General features: G+C 31.6%; 1 pseudogene; it reads left to right on the top strand.

Moving 5' to 3' along the window:
- Positions 1 to 7,500, top strand: part of LOC137646636 (fibroblast growth factor receptor-like 1) — a 41,056-nt pseudogene that overhangs the window by 33,395 nt on the left and 161 nt on the right.

Raw genomic sequence — 7,500 nt, 5'->3', positions numbered from 1 at the left:
TATTTTATTTTCATAAACAGGGAAACAGACAATTTTATTTTCATAAACTCGGAGGAGAAATAAAAAAAAAAAAAAAAACATACTATATTACACGATGAATAAAAAAAACTGAAAAAAGTGAACTAAAAGCGATGGTATCAATAAACATTCATATTATTATTTAACGTCCTCCTCCTCACAAACTATATTTCTCGAGTAATTTGAAGTATTTCGAAACGCTTTTTAAGAATTCTGACGTGAGAAATACACGAAATAATTAACTAACAGAGCTGTAATGCTCGTTCACCTTCGACCTTACTTGAAATAAGTAGAATGGAATTAATTCCGTTGTGTAACGTATCTTTATTACAGCTTACGGTTTTGTTTCAGCATTAACATATGGGCAATGATGCATATGTATTATTATTACTATTATTATTAATAATACTGTAATAATAACAATAACAAAATAATAATAAAAATAATAATAATAATAATAATAATAATAATAATAATAATAATAATAATAATAATAATAACAACAACAGTAAAAATAATGAATTATGTTTAGCTAAGGTATTTACACACAATGATTGCAAATATACCAAAACAGCAGCAAGATGATGATAATAATAATAATAATAATAATAAAAATAATAATAATAACAACAGTAAAAATAATGAATTGTGTTTATATACCACTGACTGCGTTGTTTTCTAGCAACTAAAGAACTAAATAAGGATGAAAAATAATGCAAAGGTTGTAAGTTATTGGCCGAAGACTCGACTGAAGGAAATTACATGACACTACATAGCATTCATGTATAAAGATTTCAACTTTAATTACAAAAGAGAGAGAGAGAGAGAGAGAGAGAGAGAGAGAGAGAGAGAGAGAGAGAGAGAGAGAGAGAGAGAGAGAGAGAGAGAGAGAGAGTTGCAACCAAGGGATCACGATGTCGATAATTTATAGAATGTTATTGTACAAATCTGGATTTAGCAAAAGGAGTAAAACTTGCAGTGTTTCTAATTTTCGAAATTTTGAAAATAATACTAAAAATTTATATATAATAAATATATAAAAACTGTTTTTCAATACTGATATACAGTTATGAATAACGAAGACAAAAGTACTACAATTTACCCATAACCGATAGTATGAGGCAATGCTTGATGTCGTGTGCAATGACATTTTGGGGCAAAACTTATCGAACTCCTGAATGTTATTACATAGTCATTTTCCATTTTATTCTATTCTCTCTTCTCCCTGCCTCCTATTCCATCCTCTTCTACCCCTTGATCTTCCCGTCACCCTATTCCCACTCTTTATCAGTTTCCCCGTTTATATGAAAATGGGAAAAAAAAGTCTTATCGCTCTTAGCCAGACGGTGTTAGTCTTATTGCACAAGTCTCCCGAGATATAATTAAAGATTCGTCTCCCCCTTAATTTTCTCCACAAGTCTATTCTAAGTTTCCTTTTCACGAACAAACTATAGGAACAAACTTGAGTTGGCTTTCTCGCGTTTTCATTCATAGTAAATGTATTGCCTTTAACATAATGATGTTATTTGATGTATATGTTCACAAACAATCTCGGGCGCGCGTGCACGCATACGCGCACACCCACATATATGTGTATATGTATGTATATATATATATATATATATATATATATATATATATATATATATACAGAGTGTAAATAAATAAGTATATATATGCGTGTGTGTATGTCTGTGTGTGTATGTCTGTGTGTGTTCTCTAACCCAACACTACTGTATGTATATATATATATATATATATATATATATATATATATATATATATATATATACAGTATATATATATATATATATATATATATATATATGTATGTATATGTATATATATATATATATATATATATATATATATATATATATACACAGTATAAATAAATAAGTATATATATACATATATTATATATATATATATATATATATATATATATATATATATATATATATATATATATAATGTATATCTATGCGTGTGTGTATGTCTGTGTGTGTTCTCTAACCCAACACTTCTGAAGTCTTCGGTACTTCATTAAGACTTTTGAATAATGTATAATTAGCAGTTACACATTTTATTACGCTCCACTTCCCCTTACCCTTACTTGGCTTTTTCTAGGAGAAACCAATGATCAACTTGTATTCCATTTGACTCTTCCATCGCATCATTTGTTATCGGAAGTTGTAAGGATTCAATTCAATCAGCAGCTTTCCATAATACCTTTTATACGTCGATGAAAAATAATGTAGCAATTAATAATGAATGACATTTCATTACATAAACTCAAGAGCGGAAGAGGTAGACGTGAAATATAAAAATAAACCAATAGTATGTGTTCATTTCATCATAACATATGAGTAAATTGGAAAATATGGAATGAATTTAAATATTTTTTAATGATGTTATTATATTACATAAGTTTAAGTAATTCAAATCAAATGAAAAAGTTGGCCATTAAAATTATACAAAATAAAGAAATTCAGAAGAAAAACCATTTATTTATTGGAGTAATTCCAATATAAAAACTGAGAACGGTTGATTAGAAAAAACCTGCATTTCATTAGAGAAAGATTAAACAATTCCTGTTGTAAAAATAGAAAGAATAAAAAGAAACGAAGAGAACGAGAACACTGCTAATGAACCCATATTAAAACAAATATAAAAGAGCAAACTATATCAAATAAAATAATAAAGAAAACCAAGAATAGAAAAAAAAATAGAGAATAAAATTATCCAATGATGTACTTTCGGTGTAAAATAAAAACAGAAAAAGGGACAAATGAGGTACAATTACAAAAAGAGAAATAAAAGATAATAATCCAAAAAGAAAGCAAAAACTGCACGCAAAAATAAATTAAAAAGAGGAAAAAAAAGGTGGTAACATAATAGAGAAAGATTAAACAATTGCTGTTGTAAAAATAGAAAAAAGTAAAAAGAAACGAAGAGAACGAGAACACTGCTAATGAACCCATGTTAAAACAAATATAAAAGAACAAACTATATCAAATAAAATAATAAAGAAAACGGAAAATAGAAAAAAAAATAAAGAATAAAATTATCCAATGATGTACTTTCGGTGTAAAATAAAAACAGAAAAAGGGCCAAATGAGGTACAATTACAAAAAGAGAAATAAAAGATAATAATCCAAAAAGAAAGCAAAAACTGCACGCAAAAAAAAGGAAAAAAAAGGAAATAAAAAAAGGGTGGTAACATTTAGTAACTTGAGCTGATCATTACAATAAGGATTGAATATTCAGTAAGCAGGTAAAAAAAAGCGAACTATGTAATTAACCTGTGGAAACATTTTCTGTACATTTGAAATTAGCTCGCCTCTCTGCTTCTTTTTTTTCCCCTCTTTCCTCAGTAATCTATTACTTGCTTTACAGCAAGCCCTTTATTAACACAATATTGGTGTTCTTAATTAAGCCGTTCTTTGGGCAAATACTATATTAGCATTTGCCAAGGAAATGCAAATGAAAGGCGTGTTTATGCAGAGGAAATAAAACATCTTGGTGACTTTGAATTCGTGCTACATATATAAATATTTTTTCTTATTAATTACGCATTTGTTATTACTTAAGGGAGCTAATGAAGTATTTGTTAACCCTTTCACCCCCAAAGGACGTACCGGTACGTTCTTGCAAAACACTGTTAATTACATATTTTACATATTTTTTGATAATTTTTTGAGAATCTTCAGGCATTTTCCAAAAGAATGAGACCAACCTGACCTCTCTAGAACAAAAATTAAGCCTGTTAGAGCAATTAAAAAAAAATATAGCAAAATGAGCTCGAAATTTAACCTTATGGTGGGGGAAAATGTCCCGAACAATCGCTCTAAGTAGTCGAAACATATATGCTTTAATTTTCAAAGTAAGTCTGAGTAAGTACGTGTTAATTTGCAGAGTTGATATTGTAGTCTTTGGGTATCTAAGTTAACTGTTCTCGTAGAAGAACAATAAATGTTCAAAGTTTATAAAAACTTATGTTTACGGACTCAACAATTGAACGGGGTGACCAATCTTTTATACACAATTCACTCTCAGAATCTGATCTTTTTTTTTCAAATTCAGTAATTCCTATTTATGTGACTGACCTTATTTTCGGTTTCTGAAATATAAAGATAATTTAGATTATTTCCCATAAATTAAATCTATTCTATAAATATTCTGAAATTCACATCTACATCTATATAATGCCTGTAGTTCATTTTCAATGTATAATATTTTGTATTTTTTCAATTTTATGTATCATCAAATTGAAACTTGATATTTAAATTTTATATATGTATTTTTTTAATTCTATGTATCATCAAATTGAAACTTGATATTTAAATTTTATATATGTATTTTTGTATCAAATTAATACATTTCAAGTATAATTTATTATGTAAATTAATTCATTCCGCCTTTCCTTTCTCAACCCATATAAGATTTACCTCTAATATTAATACAGTTCTTATGTTCTTGTCAAATCAATACACTTCATATGCAGTTTCTTGTCTATAGTTTATGTACTTCTTATATATTTTCTTATAATAACATGCATTGATTCCCACTCACAGATGCGAAAAGCCACCCCAGATAAGCCCATGGGCGTATCACCACCCACGCCCGTGCTAAAAGGAGACGACACCTCCGCACTGGCTCCTCTCAACCCAGACTCCCACGGTCACCTGCCACGCCCACCTGACCTTGTCTATCAGGTGAGATAAACACTATCAAATGAGTGAAATTTAATAAACTGGTAATTGAAACCGGCAATTTCATTACGAAATTGTATGATGAGGTCTTTATAAACATACGTCCTTTTATAGTTTATATATCAAATATCTGTTTTCACGTTGTTAATGTTTTTAAAATATTTCATTTTAATTTTCATTACTTCATATATCGTTTATTTATTTCCTATTTCCTTTCCTCACTTGGCTAATTTTCCCTGTTGGAGATCTTGGGCTTATAGCATCTTGCTTTTCCAACTAGGGTTGTAGCTTATCTAGTAATAATACTAATACTAATAATAATAATAATAATAATAATAATAATAATAATAATAATAATAATGAGGAGAATCGTATCTTGACTTTTAATATTTCTCCATGGAAAGGGGTATTAACTTCCTGTTGTTTCAAATACAATTTTGTTACCTTATTAAACTTAAGTAATTTTATATAACCTTGACATTGTAAATCTTATCTGTATCTATTTATGAATGATAACTTATAGATATCCCAGTAATTTTAGCTTATGTTGCAGTTAGATAATATTTTCGCTATATGATAATCTTAACATAAAGCATTGAAATGATATCGATTGAATTGACTATTGGCGCTAATGAGATGTGCATTGACTGACTGATATCTTTTTCTTTTATTATAGGAGGTGACCGGATACCCAGGCAACACACTGAGGGGACCTCACACAAACAACTATAAGGACCAGTATCCGAGCCCTTATCCGGATTCGTATCCGGACTCATATCCGGAACCGGCGTATTCCGATCCGTATTCTGGAGACCGGGGTCCCACTAGGGCTTCTGAGCACAGTTACGCCCGTCTCACTCACCCATCCCATCCTTCTCATCCGTCTTTAGCATCTCATCCTTCCCACACCTCTCATGCGTCCTCCAGCCCACACCTGCCCCCACCTTACGCCCACACTCACGTACATGGACACGCTCATTCACACTCTCACACACACAGACATCCGCAGTATTTCGTTCACTATAATTTATAGAATATAGTTTAATTCATAACAGATCGACAAAACGCTTAATTGTATTCGAGAAAACACATTTCCTAAGAGATGATGAAAACGGATCCAAAACGGGAGCTTGAAAGGAAACGGGAAATGGCAATAATGATGCTGCTTGAATCCTAATAAACATAGAAATAAGGAAGGGAAAGGAGAAAGAGAGAGAAAGTGCTCTCGGTGTTTGACAAGCATGGAGTGTTGGTTCACGATGGAGTTAACAGACTCAGGAGACGTTTTATCAAAGACGTATTGTTGCAGCCTTCAGGCCTGAGAGAAGGGGCGTGATGAAGGTGATGGACGCGCCAATAGAAAGAATTATGATTAAAGATCTGATGGATGGCAGGAAGGAGGAGAGTGGTGGGTACAAGTGACGGTTAAGAAAAAGTGCGGACTCATCTTTCCTTTGAGCTTTTGATGGAAGTGTGAATGTATTAATCTGGCTACTGTGTTGGCAGAGATGTGTTAACGATGTCCTTTGTATCGTTTGCTGGAAAAAAAAGTGTGTAGTGATCATGTTCGATTCTGTTTGGAATTCGAGATAATTTTTCAACAGTAAACTGCATGGATATTTGTCAGGGAATTGTCAGAAATATTCAGTGATGCCAAGAAATGTCATGTTGAGTGAAAGGGAGGAGAAAGTTTTATCTTTTTATACGAACAGGATTTCTTTTAGAAATTAAAAAAAAAATGTATTCACACCAACCAGTGAAAGGAAAAATTCCCTTTTATCTCATTGGTGCCAAAGTTGTGAAACTTGAAAAAGTAGAAGGTTAACGAGCAAAACCTTCAAGGACTTACAATAGTCAATGCTATTCTCCTTCGTCTGCCTGGTGACCCCTAGCAAATGAAAATGATTACATAGCATTGGAGATCATACCCGTATAATACTCCAGAAGTGGTCACAGGTGTAAAAATCCATAGAAGGGCCGGCAGACTTAAGTTAACAGATTCCTGAAACGAAATCTTTGTTGTGTAGGTGTGACCCTTTGATTACGATTTTCAGACTTGACGCCCGAAGTTTTTCGTCGGGTTGAATGAGTTAAGCGAAGCTAGTTTCCACGCTTGGAAACAAATGATTTAGACTCTTGGGAAGTCAAGCGTTTCCAATACTGAATCAGTGGCAATTCAGATGTTTTTAAACGTCTAGAAGTAACTTCTGGGTTGAAAACTGCAGGAAATGTGTAATGAAATCAGTTTTAAGCTAATGAGAAAAACATAGCAGTCAATTAGGTGGCAAGCGTTCGTGACATCGAATGACATGGAATTAGTTTTTTTCACCCCAAAAAAATTAAATTTTCAGAATCGCACACACTGCAGGCATAAATCCCCATGAATAAGAATTGCACCTACAAAGTGGGGATACGAAAAGAGATCTGAATATAGACAGAACTTTAATTTAGATGTAGAACTTCAGTGGAACTGGTCCAAAGTTCTAGAAATAACTTTTAAAGAATCCCTTTCTCCGAAATACCTCCTTACCTTTTTAAAAAAGAAGAGATATTTTTCACTAAATAAATCAACCTCTCGCTCGTGACTGCGGGATGTTATATATAGTGCGAATAGCAGAAAAAAAAAACCATTAACATTTACAACCCTCCTGCGTATTCAGAGCACTTAAGTTTACCAGCGACCCAAAATATTGATTATCTGTGCCAATACTCTGTATTATTACTGATAATTTCATAAATTCTAAGGCAATGACGATCATTATGTATA

Source organism: Palaemon carinicauda, chromosome 9 (assembly GCF_036898095.1).
Source record: "Palaemon carinicauda isolate YSFRI2023 chromosome 9, ASM3689809v2, whole genome shotgun sequence".
In the NCBI taxonomy this organism is placed as follows: domain Eukaryota; kingdom Metazoa; phylum Arthropoda; class Malacostraca; order Decapoda; family Palaemonidae; genus Palaemon; species Palaemon carinicauda.
This window is presented reverse-complemented; position numbering and strand designations above follow the sequence as displayed.